Consider the following 20,504-nt stretch of genomic DNA (forward strand, 5'->3'; position numbering starts at 1 on the left):
TCTTAGTGCTAGACATCACTATAAACTGCCACAATGCAGACATCATAGCGACATGACTGAAAAATTGTTAAAGCTACGTTAAAATCCAAATCACACACACACACACTCTCTCTCTCTTTCATACACCCCTCTATATATATATTTATATATACAGTACACTACATTAAAACTGTTTACTCCGAGAAGTACACATAATAAATACATAAAAACTGCTGTCACGTTTCATGTCAACTCCTGGTGCACAAGGTTGTAAGTTTGCTTAGATACACATGCTCATAAACATCAGGCGATGAGCCCAAGTTTGCGGATCTAACACCCACTGCTTACTCCATGAAATCGTTCCCCGTAAGTAGTGAATGGGGGCACTTTACGGACAATGGGAATTAGCATTAAAAACACCCTTGGGGCACTTTACGGACAAGGGAAAATTAACATGGAGAAAAATCGTGGGGCACTTTACGGACAAGGGGATTTAACATGGCAATAAATCGTGGGTCACTTTACGGACAAGGGGAATTGAACATGGGAATAAATCGTGGGTCACTCTACGGACAAGGGGAATTTAACATGGGATTTTTTTTAAAAAAATTTAAAAAAAATTTTTTAAAATTTAAATTTAAATTTAGGCAATTCAAAGACTATCTCTTTTCGAGAAATATGGCTGGCCCTGAAAAGGGCCTTTGGGTTTTATGTTAATCTATTCATTAACATAAATGGCACCGCATTGGTCTTCTTCTTGTTCTTAGGCTACGTCTCACTGTTGGTCCGTACATCAGCACTCTTTTTAGGCATCCTTGTCTTTCAACGTAGATCCTACGTATCCACAGGCTGGTGTTTGTCCTGTGGACAACGGTCCACTTCGATCGGACATACATGAGCAAGTCTGTCCGAAACATCATGGAAGACACAAGGGTGGATGACTCAACTGTGGTCCACATCTTGAAGCGACGAGAACAGGTGAATCAATGCAGTCAACGGTGCTTATTTATAGGGACAGGTAGGATTGAAACGGATTGAGTTCATTCACCAATCCGAACACGCGTTACAAAATTCAGCCAGCCGCATCCAATCCGAAGAGAGCAGTCTGTGACGTCACGTAGTCAATATAGATCTGCTAGCGCTTGTGTGCAGTCAATCTATGCGACAGTCATTCAACATGACGGAAACTCAGAAAACGATCCAGTGGGGTGCACCAACAGGGGAGACTGCCCAAGGGAACTCGGACTTACTTTCAGAAGAGGTGAATTGGGATTTTGTGGATTTTCTCTCTTCGCAAGAATTTGTTCCGGAACCTGCGTTACCTTCTTCATTACCGCAAGTGGAAAATTTTAGACAGAGACAGAAAGAAGAATTGGAGAAATTTATACAACGACAAAAGGAAGCGGAACAGGCTTTTCTCTTACAGCAACAGCAACAAGAAGAAGAGGTAAGAAAAAAACAACAGCAACAACAGCAAGAAGAAGTAGCAGCAAAGAAACAAGAGGGTGAAAATCAAACGGTCACGGTACTGTTGGACATTTTAGCGGAGTTAAGAAGTCTGAAACAAATGTATCAGACTTCTTTATCACGACCGAAGAGAATACGACCTTCCCGAGCCAAACACGTCAACCCTGTGACTAAGCCTACCGTACCACCCTTAGTGATTTCAACCCAATCATTATCATCATCATCATCAACATTACGCAGTCCAGAAGTAGGCCTTGGCCGTGGCAAAGGCTTAAGGCAGTTAAAATTGATTGCTTAAACTCACCATAAAGAAAAAAGGCCCTTTTCAGGGCCACCCACATTTCTCGAAAAGAAATACAATTTCAATTTGCCAATAACTCATAAAAAAACTCACCCATGTTACCCTTATAGTACGTGTCTGTGTATGAGTGCGTGAGTGTAGCTTCTTATTTTAAAATCAAAACTCAAAGACTCTTACCTTATATCATTCATTTATTCTTTTCTCCATTTTTTACAATCCAATTCACAATTCACAACACAACACTTTAATAAAAAGTTAATTGACTTCTTCTTTTCTCCTTGTTTAGTCTCTCTGTTTTTTGAATTTCTTCACCGTCACACTCTTTTCCTCTTCTTCTTCCTCCTCGCTTTCTTCCCTTCTTCTTTTTTTCTCCTGTTTCTTTTTCTTCACCTGTCTTCTTTCTTCCTCTTCTTCCTCTGAAGAATCCCTCTCTTCTTCTGAAGAATTCCTCTTTTCTTCTGACTCCTCTTGTTTCTTTTTGGGGCAATCTGGAGACCAATGTCCTTTTTCTTGACAATAATAACAGGTATCTTGACTTTTGTCTTTTTTATCCCCTGTTTTTTTTCTTTTTTGACGGTCTGGACACTCTGAAGACCAATGCCCTTTCTTCTGACAGATATAGCAAGTATCTTGACTTTTATCTCTAAAGGAAGGAGAGTAGTCCGTAGGCTGGTCTGAAGAGAATTTTCTAATGACCCCTCGCAAAGCTCTGACGAAACGTTCCATCTGGTCAGTCTCTTCCATCGTTGTGTTCGGCTTGAGAGTGAAATGAATAGTGAAAGGACAAGACACACACCCTTTTATATACACTGGTCTGCTATGACTATAAAGTAGTTTATGGTGTTTGAACTTGAGTCATTTGACTTTTTGCTTTCAAGATGAAACGATCCCATTCATTCGAGAAGAAAGAAGAAGAAGAAAGAAGTAAGAGGCAGAAACGTGATCTATCGCCTCGTACCAGGGCTGAAATCTTGGCACAAATTCATGCCAGTGATTTTGAAGAGGACATGAGTGAACCAGAATCCGAACCCTCTAAACCAAGTTCACCACCCTTAGTCAACCCTGAAAAGTACTATTCCATTCGAGAGACGGAAAAGCGCTCCTCTAGAAAATTTAGAACCACGGCTTACAAATACACGGTGAAGTTTAAAGATTTCAAGGCTGAAGTGCCGTTAGAGAAAGCAGAAGTGTTCATCACTGAGGTGTGGGATTCTTTGCTCACTGCACTCAAGCAACAATGTCAACCCAAAGAAGACGATCGCTTGAGACTTTCCGTACAACACGACGGTTTGAAATCCCCTGTTTGGATCGAGTTTAGCACCCCTGCAGAATTAACTGCTTCCAAAGTCATGGACAAGATTCAACACGTACAACAATCTAATGATCAGTTTGACATCACCGATGGTAAAGCCACACTGGACATGACCCACGTCTCTCCTCCTCAAGGGACAGGACGCAAAAAGATGTTATTGGTGGACGACCTTCGCAACACCAAAAAGAGTCTCGTCCGAATTAGCAACCCTCATGACCAGATGTGTTTAGCCCGTGCCATCGTGGTGGGACGAACCTATGCCAACAAGAACGACACGGTAGAATGGAAAAGAACCTGGGACACTATTCAACGTTCCGACCGAGCCAAACAACGAAACGAAGCAGAACTCCTGTTGCAACAAGCTGGCCTGTCCAAAGACACACCCTGTGGCATTCCTGAAATGCAAAAATTGCAAGATGTCCTAGCTCCACGATATACCTTGAAAGTGCACCCTCAAGAAGTGCGCGGACCTCTATTGTTTCGAGGGCAAGACTTTAAGGACGGAAAATACATTCATGTCTATTATCACGATGAACATTTCGATACCATTACCAGTATCACCGGATTCCTGAAATACAGTTATTACTGTGAGAAATGTGACCATGGTTATAACAATCGAGAGCAACACAAGCATTGTGGATCGAAATGCACAGGATGTTTGGCCTCTTCACCCTGTCTGAGCGAAGAACCAGTGCCTTGTTCCACTTGTCTGCGCACGTTTGTCAGCCCTACCTGTTACCAACAACATCTGAAAACGCAAGGTTCACAGAAGAAATGCGCTTGTCAACTGCTGAGATTGTGCTCTACGTGTGGACAAGGCATACGTACCAATAGTGTCAAGGCACACGTATGTTCAGGAAAGAAAAAATGTCACATTTGTCACCACATCGTGGACTTGGAACACCAATGTTACGTGCAAAAATACCAACCCCCACCAGAGAAAGAGGACGGTCACAAGAAGAAAGGCAATTTCATCTTTTTCGATTTCGAATGCATGCAAGAAACCGGCATTCACATTCCTAATTTCTGCGTGGCTCATCGAGCGTGCGAAAAGTGCATTCAAGAACCTATCTTCAGTCATTGCCCTCACTGCAGCAAGATTCCTGGAGGACGTGAAAAAATCTTTCGGGGACCAAACACGTTAGCCGATTTTGCCCAATGGGTCTTAGACCCCGTCGACAAGACGTGGAGCCAAGAGGACATCGAACGTTACGGAGATTGTCATCGCCATGCCACAGTGATGGCTCACAATTTCTCCGGATACGATGGACAGTTTCTTCTCAGATACTATACGGAACAAGGCACCGAGCGTCCTAAAGTGACTTTGAACGGAGCCAAAATCATTTTCATGCAAGTGGGACAAGTACAGTTTAAAGATTCGATGAGTTACTTGGCCATGCCTTTGAGTCGAATGCCTAAAACGTTTGGAATGACAGAAATGGCTAAAGGGTACTTTCCACACTTTTTCAATACGGAAGCCAATCAACACGCCGTTCTACCCCATTTGCCCGAGGCTCACTATTACGACCCCGACAACATGCGTACCGAACAAAGAGAAGCTTTCTACGCTTGGTACCAGGCTCACGCCTCTGACCCTTTCGACTTTCAGGAAGAAATGCTAAAGTATTGTCGTTCCGACGTGGACATTTTACGACGTTGCTGTGGAAAATTTCGAGAACTGTTCATGGAACACGGAGGGGTCGATCCTTTGAAAGAAGCTTGCACCATTGCCAAAGCGTGTTCCTTAGTGTATCGACAACGATTCATGCCTGAAAAGACCGTGGCTATCATCAGTCCTCAAACGACCCACTTTGTCAAACGTCAATACTCGGTCAAAGCCCTACGTTGGTTACATTACTTGTGCGACAAGGAAGACAAGTGGATTCAGCATGCTCGCAACGGAGGGGGCGAAAAGACCATCGGAACGTATTCGGTCGATGGCTGGGACTTAGAAAACCCCAAGATCGTGTACGAGTTTAACGGTTGCTTATTTCACGGATGTCCCGTCTGTTACCCTGACCGTGGCACTAAAAATCAGTTTTTGCAACGAACCATGGAAGACTTGTACCAGGACACTTGTCAGCGACGCCTAAAGTTAGAACAGCAAGGATACCAAGTGGTGGAAATGTGGGAACACGAGTACGATCACCGTATGAAAACCGATCCCGAGTTTAAACGCCTCGTGGAAAGTTACCAGTTCATGGACCCGCTGAACCCGAGGGATAGTTTGTACGGAGGAAGGACCAATGCCACCTGTTTGCTGTACCAAGCCGACGAAGAGAAAGGAGAAGAAATCAAATACTTGGACGTGTGTTCGCTGTATCCCTACGTGTGCAAATATTGTCGCTTTCCTGTAGGGCACCCGCAATTGCTGACTGAACACATCGACCTGAAAAACATTCGACAATACGAAGGCTTGATCAAGTGTAAAGTTTTGCCTCCCACGAACCTATACCATCCCGTCTTACCTCACCATTGTCAAGGCAAACTGATGTTTCCATTGTGCCGTACTTGTGCCGAAACGTGCAACCAAGACCAACCTTGTCAGCACAGCCAGGAAGAACGGGCCTTGACGGGAACCTGGGTCAGCGTGGAATTGTTCAAAGCTCTGGACATGGGATACCAACTGTTAGAAGTGTACGAAATTTTCCACTTTCCCAAGACACAACAATACCGCAAGGGTGACCCTACTCAGAAAGGCATTTTCGCCGACTACGTGGATGCCTTTTTGAAACTGAAGCAAGAAGCCAGCGGCTATCCTTCCTGGTGTCACACTCCCGAAGACCAAATACAATTCAAAGAGAAATATTACGAACAAGAAGGTATCACTTTAGACCACATCGAGAAAAACGAAGGCAGGCGATCGTTTGCCAAAGTGATGTTAAATTGCTTGTGGGGCAAAATGGCACAACGCCCGTGTTTACCCAAGACGGAATATTTGACAGAACCTTCCCGTTACTTCCAGATGATTCACGATAAAACCAAATACATGAAACACGTGGACGTTGTTCGAGAGAATTTGATCTTGGTCAATTACGAAGAAGATCTGGACTTTGTGCAAGACGACCCTTTTGGAAATGTCATCATTGCGGCTTACGTGACAGCCCATGCTCGCTTAAAATTGTACGAAGCTTTAGAACTGTTAGAAGAACGCGTCCTGTACTTTGACACGGACAGTTGCATTTACATTCATCACCCGATTCAACATCACCCTGACATCGAAGGAGACCGTTTAGGAGCCTGGACAGACGAGCATCCCGACGACAAGATTCTAAGTTTCGTCAGTGGCGGTCCCAAAAATTACGGCTACGAATACCGTGACAAACAAGGAGAAGTGCACACGACGTGCAAAGTGAAAGGACTGACTCTGAATTATCGTACCAGTCGAGTGGTCAACTTTGGGGTATTGAAAGAAGCCTTGCAATCGGGAGAGGATGGAAACTTTAAAGTGACCACTCACCAACCGAACAAGATTGTACGTTTACCCACTCACCACATCGTCAGTCGACCCTTGGAAAAAGTCTATCAAATCGTGTACCAGAAGCGAGTTCGACTTCCCAATCATTTCACCTTACCGTATGGACACGTTGGTATAAAACATTGGTTGTAAGAGGATAGTTACCCACCAGAAAGATGACTTCGCCACAGCAAGAATCGAGTGAGAAACCCGATGAGAACTCCAAGTTCAAACCCTACCATTTTCCAGTCTTCTTACCTGACTATTGTGATTGTGCCCGTCGATTGGACACGTTTCAGAAATGGCCTACGGATAGTGAAGGATTACCTTCTTCGCATGTTTTAGCTAGAACAGGATTTGTCTACTTGGGACCTGAGTCAGGATTGGGATACGAGGTACAGTGTTTCGCTTGCGGACTGAAGTTACGAATGGATCTATGTATCTATAAAGATTCAGCTATTCTGGAGCATACTCGATGGTCTCCGCACTGCCCTTACCTTTCTATGGCCTTTCCACCCATCACACTACGGTACAATGTTGACGGTACCTTAGAGACGGTACCTTCCAGAACAGGACATAAAAAATGTAAAAAAGGAAAGATGTACAAGTTGGAGACTGCATTGAGACTAGTATAAAAAAGGGGCTATGGTCAAGATCGATAGTTCATTGTGACTACCAAGACCGAGCGAACAAGATGAATACTTTGAAAAAGACATCGTTTCAGTTTGGGGATTGTAAAAAAGTTGTATCTTCCTCTAGTGTGACTAATACTGGATGGATAAGACCCATGCATTGCGACGGAAAATGTCCGGAAGGAAACTGCGATTGTCCATGTGGTTACCATTGTAATTGCGTAACGGAGTTTGCAGACGAGTGCGATTGTGAGCCTTGCGATGGGACCGATGCTGTACGTTGTGACCTGAGCGATGCCGTAAAGCATCATGGGAACTTTAGTGCCCCTACCCCTATCATGGAAAGTGATGCTGTGCGTGTCAAACCTGTGGGGTGCGAAAGCGATGCTGCTCGTCCTCTTGGACATTTTACTGGGTTTCGTTTTAAAGGGGAATGTTCACCTTCACGTCTACCCCCCTACGGATGTCATCCAGCCCTGAGCAAACTCCTGTTCATGTCACCCAACCCTCATCGAAACGAACCTGTGAAAGACGAATATTCGTTTCCTGTGCGTTTGTCGGAATACTGCGACTTTGAAAATCGTCTTCAATCGTTCAAAGGAAAATGGCCAAAGTATCTGGGAGGACCGACCCCCGAAGAATTAGCCAGAGCCGGATTTTTCTACTTGGGCGAAGGAGATAAAGTCAAGTGCTTCAGTTGCGGTGTGTCACTTCACCACTGGGAACCGCAAGATTCGGCCTACGTAGAACATGCTCGATGGTCACCGAATTGTCATTACTTACCTTTAGTGGGACCGAGACATTGAAGTAACTTCTTACCATAATCATCTGTTCATGGATACTTTACAAGAGAACATTTGTGCTTTGCCTGTGGAGTTGAGAGAACGCATTTACCGAGAGCTGGTCAAAATACAAGTGAAACGTAAAGAACAATTGCATCCGATACGTCACCGGTGTTTGAACCACTGGTACCTTCAGGCTATACAAGGACTGATTCAATTGAAAGTGTTCCATTGGACAGACATTGATCAACGATCTCCTGGTTATAAAAAGGATTGGTTTGGTATGGACGATTCTATCTACTACATTGTAAACGTATTGCATCGAATTCCAGAGGAAGAGTTAACGAATTACCAACATCTTGAACACAATGTCAACTTGGTGAAAGAGGAAACTTCTGAACGAATTGTAATGTGTAGATTAGTGACTCAACGATTTAAATTTGACACTGAAGTGAAACCATGTTTGTGCAAAGAGTACATTTCTTGTGTCAGACCAAAGAGGATTTAGTATGACCTATTCATGGATACTTTGCTAGAGAACATTCGTGCTTTGCCTGAGGAGTTGAGAGAAAGGATTTACCGAGAGCTGGTGAAAATACAAGTGAAACGTAAAGAACAATTGCATCCGTTACGTCACCAGATCTTTAACCACTGGTACCTGAATGGTATAAGAGAACTGATTCGTCAGAAATTCTTTCAATGGTCAGACATTGTTCAACACTTTGAGGTCGCTAATGATCGACATGTTCATAATTATGGTTACTTCGAGATTCACCTAGTGCAACGCATTGAGGAAGACAAGTTAAAGGATTACAAACATATTTTACGTGGAATCTACTTAGAGGAAGAGGAAACACCTAAACGAACTCTGACGTTTCGGTTACAGTATGCAAGATTTAGATTCCCTACTGGAGAACGAAGATCTCTGGCTAGAAAGTACGTCTATTGCATCCGAAAAAAAGAGAATATAAAAACAGGCTGCCATGCCACGGTTTATGTCACATGTCATCCAACAGATTCCGTGGAAGGAACTCAATGACCATATTCAAACCGTGGATCATTACCATCAATTATTACAAGAACTGTATCCATTCAATTTGGGACGACAAGTGGTGTGTGTCTTAGTGACTTGTTTTTTGGGATTTCGTTTACCAGCCGATTCTTTGTGGACTCTTTACGATCAGTACTTACCACCTCCATGGCCTTAAATGGTCACGAAAAACTCCTTTTGCTCAAAGCCTTGCGTTTTCATCTGGATACTTCTCGACCTCTACGGGAAAAAAAGATTCGTCAACTTTTAGCTACCCAAGACGTGTATGACGATGTGTGTGTAGCTTGTGACTTACATCCCCATTGGACAGATGTCCGTGCCTGGAAAGAATGGGATTTTGAGGCTTGGACCCAAGAAGTGGCCCAGTATGCACGAGAGTTGTTCAAGGAAAAAAGTTACTTTTCAACCCGTGTTAGTGACGGTGCCAGAAGAACCCGTCACCCAGGACAGGACTGTCGTGGACAGACCTGAAAGACCCTTTCGGGAGGACACTTGTGTGACCTTACCCCCTGTTGAACTGGTTAGAACATTACCCAAAAGATGTGATTGTTGTACAGACACTTGTGTTTATTCCACGTTCATCGTTATCATGTGCCTTTTATCCTTGTACTTAAGCCTTTGGCTTTTATGTATTTTTGTCTTTCGTATTCATGTTTGAAACATTCAATAAACGTGTTCTGAAAAAGTATATAAACTCTTGTCTTGTTTGTTTTCGTGTCACAAGTGACATTTCTCACACCATGGCTACCTCTGCTGTCTCTGCTCCCTCTTCCTCTACTGTCAAAGTCATCGACGAACACTTAGATCGTGCCAGTTGGGAGGCTTTGTATCTTCGCCATCCCTTTAACATGCTCATTGCTGGACCTAGCGGTTCAGGCAAAACCGAATTCGTCAAACGTTTGATCTAACATAAACATCATTTGATCGATCGGCCCCCTCAACGGATCGTGTGGTGTTACAAAGAGTGGCAATCGGCGTACAGCCTCTTGCGTGAAAGTCAAGGCGATTCCATCGTGTTTGTGGAAGGCATTCCTAAAGAAGACGATGGCATCGTCTCTGACTCCCGTCTAACCCATTTGGTCATTTTCGACGACATGTTAGGAGAAGACGAAGAAGAAATTAAATTGTGGTTTACGCGCAAAGGGCATCACCGTAATGCCAGTGTCGTTTACATCACCCAAAATTTGTTTCAACAAAGTAAAGCCCATCGCACCATCAGTCTCAATGCGCATTACGTGGTTTTGTTTAAAAGCCCTCGAGATAAATCGCAAGTGCAAGTCTTAGCCAAACAGTTAGGAACGCCTTGGCTGACTCAGGCGTACGACGATGCCACTCAAACGCCACACGCCTATTTACTCGTCGATTTGAAACCTACGACCCCCGAGGATTTGCGATTTCGTACCCACTTGTTTCACCACTGGTGCCAAGACGGAGGGCCTGTCCTGTACACGTCTCCGTCCTCGACTTCATTTCACTCCTCCCATGAAAAAAATCTATTAAAACCTCAGACCCTTTTTCGTCTGTCTCACACAGTGTGAACATGACGTCCCTTCAGTCGCATCTTCCCGTCAAATTGATTCGTGCCTTGTATGGCATCAGTCGAGAAAAAGATCCACAAACACGAGCTCGTGTCTTAGAAGCTAGTCTCAAAGAAGTCTTACGATGGTTCACGGTGACGGCACGTCAATTACTCCAAGGAATCATTCAGATTCCTCATCAAACCCAACGCTTTTTCGATCGAAACAAAGTCGCTTTGGTCCAACTGGCCGATCCCCGCATCGACACTCAAACCAAAAAACAAATCATTTTGAAACCTGGAGGGAGCGGTACTCTAGGAGGGGTCATCATTCGCTCACTCTTAAGATGGGATCCTAATGCCCCCAAAGTTATCCCTAAGACAAAAGTCCAACGAAGCCCCAAGAAGAAAAAGAAAAAGACCAAGTCCCCAAGAAGAACTTCTCCAGTGGCAGGACCCTCCTCTTACCAGACACCACCACCATCACCCCGGAAAAAGAAAAGAAGCCCCAAGAAAAAGAAACAGAGAAAAAGTCCTCAAAAAAAGAAAAGTCCACAGAAGAAAACTAGTCGCAAGAGAGGCACTTCGGCCAGGACGCAACCTTACACTCGCAAGCCACGACCTGCCACAACGTCTCCGGCAGCCTCACGTTTGTCCACTTCTCCGTTGATGTCACCAGGAACTGAAGAGTACTTGGAGACGTTGATCACACCAAGAACTTCTCCGTTGATGACCCCCAAAAGAACTTCCCCAGTGGCAGGACCTTCCAATTTAGTGGCAGTGGCTGCTGCTCACAAAGTACCTTCTCCCAAAATCAAAGTTCAAGAAAGATCGGGCATGTTACAAAGTTTACTGGATTTGTCCAAGCAAGAACTGGCTCGATTTAGTCCGTTACGTACCCCTGCACGACGTGTCATGCCTGTCCTCAAACTGATAAAACGTAAAGACAATCAGTGGCGACGCGTTCCAGTATAAAAAAGGCCTGTGACCGAGTAGGGTATCAGTGTTTTTTAGGTGCTCCTAAAGACTCAAAGATGTCACCCTCCAGAAAACCCCAAGGAAAGAAAAGGAAAGGACTGCCACCACGTTTAGCCAAACATGGGGACCTGTTATCTGTCCTGTCCAAAGCTTCTCCACCCCTACGAAAAAAACTCATTCAAACGGCCTCCAAAGAGGTCATCGATACCGTGTGCGAATGTTGTTTGAACGTCTTGAAAGGCACGATCCCTTTGTCCAAACACCAGAAACAATGCTTGAGCAAACATCGTCACGTTCTTCGCCAAATGGTTCGAAAGAAAATTCCCATTCGTCAAAAAAAGAAGATGTTAGTGCAACGTGGAGGTATTTTACCTCTCTTGTTAGGCCCCATACTGAAAGGAGTCTTGGGAACCATGTTGGGAGGACTGATGGGAGCAAGATAAAAAGGCCATCGGAAGTCCCAAGATCTCAGAATTCACCCCTGACAACCCCATGGAAGGACGAAAACTAGCTTTAGTGCCTTACAAACGATGGATGGAATACCATCGGTGGCAAGAACAACGCACCCCGCATTTACCTCCCAATCCCAATTTGAGCGAGATGTCCCAGTTACAACACGAATTGCAATCCTTGATGGATCGCCAAGATTTGTCCGAAACAGAAAAATCGCAAAAGTATGGTCAACTCTTGCAACGACTGCAACTCTTTCACCAGAAAGCTTTAGACGAAACAGCTTTACCCACTCTGAAAGATTTTAAGACCTTGATGAAAAGTCCAGCACCATCACCAGTACCAGTACCACCAGTACCCGTGACCAAGACAGAAAAAGGAAAAGAAGAAGAAGAAGAAGGGTTTCAAACTCCACCAGAAAAAGTACCCAAGTTAACAACACCACCTACCTCCAGAATTGGATGGATTAAAAAGATGATGGCCACCCCTTCTTCCTCACAAGAGAAAAAGAAAGTGAAGACAGAAGTGAAGACAGAAGTGAAACAAGAACCTATATCCCCCGCTCAGACATCCTCCTCCTCTTCGACACCTATTGCCGGTCGCACACGCAAAGCCTTGCAATCCAAGAAAATACCCCCAGAGAAAAAGAGTAGCCTCTTCCAAGAGTGGGTGCCTTATTAACACACCAACACAAAATAAAAAATGGAAAAAGTCTTAGCCAGCATTTACTACGATCCCTCCCATCCTGCAGGTTACGCAGGAGTTCAAAAATTGTATCGTGCTGCCAAAACTCGACTGAAAAGTCTCCGTTTACCTCAAGTGCAACGATGGTTACAAGAACAAGCTACCTACACTTTACACAAACCCATTCGACGCAAGTTTGCCAGAAGTCGCACCCGAGTGGAAGGCATCGATCATCAATGGCAAGCCGATTTAGCCGATGTCTCTCATTTAGCCAACTACAATCGTGGCTACAAATATTTGTTTTGTGTCATCGACGTCTTTTCCAAATTTGCCTGGGTCGTGCCCTTGACTTCCAAATCCAGCAGCGAGTTAGTGCGAGCCCTGCAACGGGTGTTGAAACAAAGCGGCCGTCACCCTCTTCGATGGCAAACGGACAAAGGCACCGAATTTCTGAACCAGGCTTTCCAAAAAGAATTAAAGAAACGTGACATTCATTTTTTTACCACCGAGAATCCCGAAACCAAAGCCAGCATCGTGGAACGTTTTCAACGCACTTTGAAAGAACGCATGTGGAAATATTTTACGCATCACCACACTCTGAAGTACATCGACATCTTACCTCACCTGGTGCAAGCGTACAACCAATCTTACCATCGAAGCATCGGACGTGCCCCGCAAGACGTGACTCCCGAGAACGAAGTGCTGGTGTTTGAGCGCCTGTTTGGTACGTCCCCGACGAGGGCTGTCCCCAAGAAAAGTGGAGAGTTGACCGTAGGAGATTGGGTGCGCATTGGCAAAACCAAACGCACTTTCGACAAAGGTTACTTACCTAACTGGACGACCGAATTGTTTCGCGTCACTGGACGAGTGCATGGCCGTCATCCTGCCGTCTATAAATTGGAAGACATGAACGGAGAAGTACTCAAAGGAACGTTTTATTTGCCCGAGTTACAACGTGTCACCAAAAAAGAAGACGACGTGTACGACATCGAAAGCATTCTGGAACGCAGAACCCGTAAAGTGGGCAAACGACGTGTCAAAGAAGTCAAAGTACGTTGGAAAGGATATCCACCCAGTTTCGATTCTTGGATCGACGCTTCGCAAGTCATCGACTATAAAAAGAAGAAGTGACCATCATGCCCTTTCACACAGCAGCAGACGCAGCTACGTCGACCAGTCCTTCTTCCCCTAGTTCTTCTGTGCAAGATTTACAAAAACAACCCTTGTGGGTGTGGTGTGGAGAACGTGTGCCTAAAACGCAAATCGTCTTTTTCTGCCAAATCTTCGTGGTGTATTGTGTCATCGGGGCAGCCATCGCCAATTTGAGTTTGCAACAAGGAGACAAACAATTGTGGACCATTTTATTGAGCAGTTGCATCGGTTACCTACTTCCCAATCCCTCCCTGAAATTCTCCTCGAACGGGAACGTTGTGTCCAGTGCCAGTGCCAGTCACCACTCCAACCACAATCAGAACCCCATTTTGGGCGGAGACACACCTCTGACATCCACTAATATTCCCTCGGACAGCCACAGAACTCTGGAATTATGAGTCACCAAAACCAATTTTACTTAACCTTACCCAGTGACAGTTCCATGGAGGTGTTTCCCAACAACACGTTGTGCTGTTACACGGCCAAATTACCTCAAGCCATCCCCTTAGATCACGAAGCCCATTGGGAAGTGGCTTTAGTAGAAATGATTCACCCGACCCAAGTCCTCAATGTCCTTCCCAATCAAAATAAATTTGATGTGGAAGTTCATGACGAACAAATGCAACAGTACTTGGATACCCATGGCAAATATGACAAGAAAACCCGTAACACACAAAATCCAAAGTGGACCACCTATCACTTGTTCATTCCCCCAGGCTATTATTTTAGTGGTCAACATTTGGTCAGCACCATAGCCACCAGGTTTAATGGTGTGTTTATGAAAGCTTTGGAAAGTGTCAAAAAAAGTGTCACCCTGGAGTACCACAAAACAGCTCGTCGCTTCCTGATAAAATTTCCTGAGGGGCCCAAAATCATGTCTTTCTTATTTTGTCCTGAATTGTTTGACATGTTGGGCGGGGACATGGAGATGAAGAAGAAAGTAGAACAACAAAAAGGCGAATTACTAGTCATTTCTGACAACGATACTTTTGCCAAGTATTTTCGTACCCCGGTAGAACTGAACCAAGGACTGAATTTGATGTTCGTGTACTCCGATGTGGTGGAATACAACGTGGTGGGACACACCTCCGTACCGTTACTGCGTGTCATTCCTTTCAAAGTGGATTCTGCCGCAAACGCTGACGAGGAAGGTGGAAACACTTACCACGTCCACCGCGAATTTGTCCATCCTCACTATTTGCCGGTCAGCAAGTCGTATTTGGACACGGTCAACATTACTATAAAAGGAGATTTGGGACAAAATATTCCATTCACCAAAGGAAAAGTCACGGTGAAACTCCATTTTCGAAAACGGTTCTCTCACGATTCGTAAGTAAGTCATGTATCCAGTGTACCGAGGGGTGGCTCGACAGCGAGGACACGGTTTAGGAGACATGTTAAAATCGGCCTTTCGTTCGGTGGCCCCGGTGTTGAAACCGATGGTGACACGCGGATTGCACGCCTTGAAAGATGCGGCACTGACGCAAGGCAAAGAATTTCTCCAAAATGTCATCATCGACAAACAAAACCCTAAAGAAGCCTTCATGAGGGCAGGCAAAAATGTCTTGCTGCAAACGGGTAAAGACATTTTGGGCCGACGAGACACACCTATAAATGCCCTGCACGATACCGAGTCAAGCATTCAGCAAGGACAAGGCAGAAAGAGACGAAGAAGAAAACACCCCTTCACCAGACTTCAAGCGAGAAAGGCCAAGAAAAGAAGAACCGTACGAGACTTAGACGTTTTCGATTATTGAGAAAAGAGACAAAAAATGATGCACCGAGAATCTTGCGCCTGTTCCAAGACGGAACTGGATCTGTTAGCCATGCCCCCCACCATGATGACCATGCAAGAATCCCAATGGGTGGAATTTCACCCCGTCTCCTCATTGACAGCCTCAGCTCCCATCGAGTTTGAAATCAAAGGACAGCCCGAAGATTACATCGATCTGAATAGCAGTTACTTGTACTTGAAAGTCAAACTTGTCGATGAGGACAATTCGACCCTAGATGGCGATGAGGTAATAGCTCCCGTCAACAATTTCATGCATTCCTTGTTTAGCGGAGTGGACTTGTACTTGAACAACAAACTGGTCAGCAGCAGCATGGATACTTACCCTTATCGAGCGTACCTGGAAAATCTCTTGACGTACGGAATAGACGCCAAGAACACTCATCTCAATGCCTGTGTGGTATGGGAAGCTGACGAAGCTGAAAAGTTTGAAATATTGGAAACTGATGAAAAGAAAGACAACAATGACGGATTTATAGAACGAAGAAAGAGAATCAAAGATGGACAGAGTTTAGAACTGATGGATCGTTTGCATTTGGACATGTGGTTGCAAGAGAAATATTTACTAAACGGGGTCAATGTCCGCCTGAGACTGAATCGGAGCAGTGCCGCTTTCCATTTGATAGGTAATACTGTTTGCAAAACTGTCATCGAGGAAGCCAGGCTCTACGTACGTCGTGTGGAAGTGTTACCTAAAGTGGGTAACGACATCAGTCAAACGTTGAGCAGAACGACAGCCAAGTATCCCATACGACGCGTGGAAGTGAAAACCTTCACCATTCCCAAGGGACAACGATCCATGATCGAAGATCATCTGTTCCAAGGACAGCTACCCAAGCGTTTGATCGTTGGTATCGTCGAAAATGAAGCCTTCAACGGAGCTTTGGCTAAAAATCCTTTCTACTTTCAACACTTTGGCGTGTCCAAGATCGAAGTCAGTCGCGATGGCAAGACCTTGTGTACCCGACCCTTTGAGCCTGACTTTGAGAAGAAGAATTACTTGAGATCGTACTTGTCCCTGTACGAAGCCACCGGTCAGTTAGGAACCAACACCAGTCACGGTATTACGTACGAGGATTATGTAGGAGGCTATGCTTTGTGGGCTTTCGATTTCACTCCAGACCAAGGCAGCGACGAGGGACATTTCCACCCTATAAAATCAGGCCAGATTCGTGTGGAAATTCAGTTTGCAAACCGAGACCCTGATGTAACGGTGAACGTCATCCTGTATGCAGAATTCGATAATACCATAGAAATCAACAGTTTGAGAGAAGTCATCCTAGATTACTAGAAAGCCATGGAAGACTGTTGTCCCTCTTTACCTAGTGAAGAAACTTTGGAGATGGAATGTAAGGAGACCGTGGAAGGAGAAGAAGATATCATGATGAAGTCGAGATGGCCAGAACAAGAAGCCCATTTAGTCTCCTGTTTTGCCAAACACTTGGTCGACAAAATAACAGAATTGATCAAGAAAAATTGCTATGGATGTCAAAACGATCATCCCAGTCAAATTCAACACGATAAATGCCTGATGTTGAGTCAAGAAGAAAAATTGGACGAGTATCTGGACGAAGCTTGGAGTCTCATCTCGAACAAAGACGTGTTGCACCAGTGGTATAAAGACTTGCGTGAACATTCTTGTCCACCATTAACCACTCAAGAGATCCATCGTATCGAAACTCTCCTGAATCAGAGTGAGGAAACAGAACGAATAACCGTTTATTCGTCAGACATTTTCAAGCAAAAAGTCAGGATCGAATTGACGACTTATTATTACCTGTGGTGAAGAAGAAGAAAAAACACAAAACAATGGATACCTGGGAACTTTATTACCTTTTGAACCACAGTTCGTATACAGCTTCTTGGAATCCTGTCGTCTGTGCTAAAGATGAACTCCCTCATCGCAAACCTAAAGACCATCAAGCTTACGTGATCAACACGGACGAAAGTCATCTCCCAGGAACCCACTGGGTAGCCGTCTACTTTCCTCAAGAAGGATGTGTGGAATATTTCGATTCGTACGGATTGCCCCCTTTGGAAGACGATATCATCGACTTTATGAGAAGAAATGCTCAAACCACCCGATTCAATAATGTGAAATTACAAGGCACAGATTCCTTGGTGTGTGGACAGTACTGTGTGTATTTTCTGCATCATCGCAGCCTGGGCTATTCCTTAGAACATTTAGTGACTCATTTCGATCCTCGTTCTTCTGCTAGAAACGATGTGAAAGTAGATCGATGGTTTTGTGACCATTATGCTTATCTTTTGTCTCAAGCTAGGAAACGTAGTGTCCATCAATGGCCTAATGATTTCCAACAGTGGAAATCACAATTTCATTCACAACGTTGTCAGCCCTGTTCAAAGTAGTTAGTATTTGAAGAAAAAATGTTTGTGATTTGAAAAAAATTGTTTGATGTTATAGTTTTGGATTATTGTTAAAAATGTTGTTGTTGTTTAGTGTTAAGTGAATGTTGAATAAAAAAATGTTGTGTTTTGAAAAAAATGCCTTTGTCTTTTGTTTAGCTAGAAGAATGTTGGATTGATGCTCTTTCATTTCTTACTATCCCTCTCATGACACTCACTAAACGTTGCGGCTCGAAAACCGTGTGGGGGATGTTTTCCTTCACGTCCGCGCTTTAACTTTAAGAACCTGGTTGTTCCAAGTCTAACCATCCATTGTCGACTCATCCTCCTACGAAGATGTGCTCCAAACTAGCTAAGCTCAACGAAGCCTACGTGAATCTGCATAGGGTCAGACACAGTCTGATACCGAAACCAGAAGAAATAGAGAATGTGAGAATGTTAAAAATCACTGAAGACCTGATAGAAGAGCTCTTCAGAGAAGAAATGAACAAGGAGAAAGAAGAATGGACAGAGAAGTACAGACTTCAGAGACAGCAGCAACAGCAGCAACAACAGCAACAGCAGCAGCAGCAACCTGAAGCTGACAGAGGCTTTGTCGATTGTCGTATCGACACCAAAGAATTCTTCTTCTCTTTCCGAAGAAGCAGACCTATTGCCAGAAAGTCTATCCTCAGAGGACATCGCATTCTTAGAAACTAAAAAAAGAATGCCATAGCAAAAAAACAAAAAAAACAGCCCTTTTCAGGGCTATCCAATACTCTAGAAAAGAAATAACTATTAATTTGCCAATGTGTAGGTAGAGTAGTGTGAAAATAAACACTAACTCTTTTTCAAAAACTGTGAGGGTATGTGTTGGTGTATAGGATTGTGAGTTAGTGTGTTTGTAAGTGATAAAGTAGGATGGTGTGGATAGTAGATTAAAATTATGTCTTTTTTTTTGGTGTTTGAGGTGTATATTTCGGGTTAGATTGGATTGCTTTGTTTATGTGGATAGTCTATTGAAGTGATTTATAAAAAATTTTAAAATAGTAATGGGTAGCATAAAAAAGTGAGTGAGTGTTTCTTTTAGGTCCGCGCGTTGTTGTTGTTTTTTTGGTCATGATCTAGGTAAGATGAATTTTATGTTTTTAGGGGATGTTTTCCATCACGTCCGCGCTTTCAGTATAAATTGAAACTCGCTGGGCAGTCAAGCTACCCTTGTTGATTGATCAACACAAGAATGAATAGCAGAATAGTGAAACTGTTAGAACTCCAGATGCACCTGGAATATGCCAGGCGCATAGTAAACGAACTATCAGCGGAGGCTATAGTAGAAGAAGCAAGAGTAAAGAAGGAAGAGGAGGAGAGAAGAGAGAGGGAAGAAGAGGAAAAGAAAAGAGAAGAGAGGATGTCGTTCAATATTCCCGAGACAGAGGATTGGGGTGTTGAAGCGAATCATCCTCCCTCTGCGCTTCCCAGAAGAAAGGTGAAAGAAGACTGGGGAAGAAGATGCGTGTGTGGCGCCAGGCCAGGAAGGTGCAACCATTAGATAGGTGCATCTGGAGTTTAAAAAAACAGCCCTTTTCAGGGCTACCCAATACTCTAGAAAAGAAATAACGATCAATTTGCCAATGTGAGTAGGTAGAGTAGTGTGTATATAAACACTAACTCTTTTTTAAGATAGTGTGAGGGTATGAGTTTGTGTGTTTGTGTGTTTGTGTTTGTAAGAGCTCAGGTATGTTTGTGTGAATAGTAGATTATGGGTTTCTTAGCGTATGTGAAGAGTATAGTTAGGGTTTGATTATATGAAATGAGAAAGTAGGGGGATGTTTTCCTTCACGTCCGCGCGATGTTTGATCATCATCTAGGTAAGATCAATTTTATGTTTTTAGGGGGATGTTTTCCTTCACGTTCGCGCTTTAAGTATAAAACTAACAGTGTTAGCCATTGGAGCCCATTCTACGGAATAAGCAAACAAGAAGATGCCAGCAGCTTCAGCTTTGTACAACAACCTTATGGGAAGTTGGTATTGGATGGTGGATGGATTGAATGTAGCAGAAAGGCTTGAACAGGAATGGAGGCATGCAGTGACAAAAGACTTCGTCTCAAGACAAGTAACCAGCCTCCACTTAGCCATCGATATAGTAAAAGAAATGATAGAGGATGAGGAGAAGAGAATCAGAGGTTTAATTAACCCACCGTATGTGAAAGTGGGTAAGTTGAAAGAAGCGATAGTTTATGTGACAAGTGTAAGGTGTTTTTTAGAAGACATTGTGGAATGGACAGATTGGTCTTTTGTGAAGTGGGGCTTAGACAAGCTTAAGAAAGCGGAAGAAGTAATGAGGAATGTGCTGACCGAAGAGGTCAAGAAGATCAAAGAAAAGTGGTCAAAGGAAAGAAAAGAAGAAGAAAATAGAAAGAAAAAGGAAGAACTAGAGAAACTAAATGCAAACTGGATGAAAATCCAAGAGAAGTTCCGAGCCATGGGTCACCCGGACTGGTTGCCGGAAACAGAAAAGAAAAAGAAGAAAGGAATGATGGACAAAATAAGAGGATGGTGGAAGAAGTTAAGAAGTTAAAAGAAGAAGAAAAAACCCAAAGGCCC

Source organism: Sinohyriopsis cumingii, chromosome 1, assembly GCF_028554795.1.
Source record: "Sinohyriopsis cumingii isolate HCF-2022 chromosome 1, ASM2855479v2, whole genome shotgun sequence".
Taxonomy (NCBI): Eukaryota; Metazoa; Mollusca; class Bivalvia; order Unionida; family Unionidae; genus Sinohyriopsis; species Sinohyriopsis cumingii.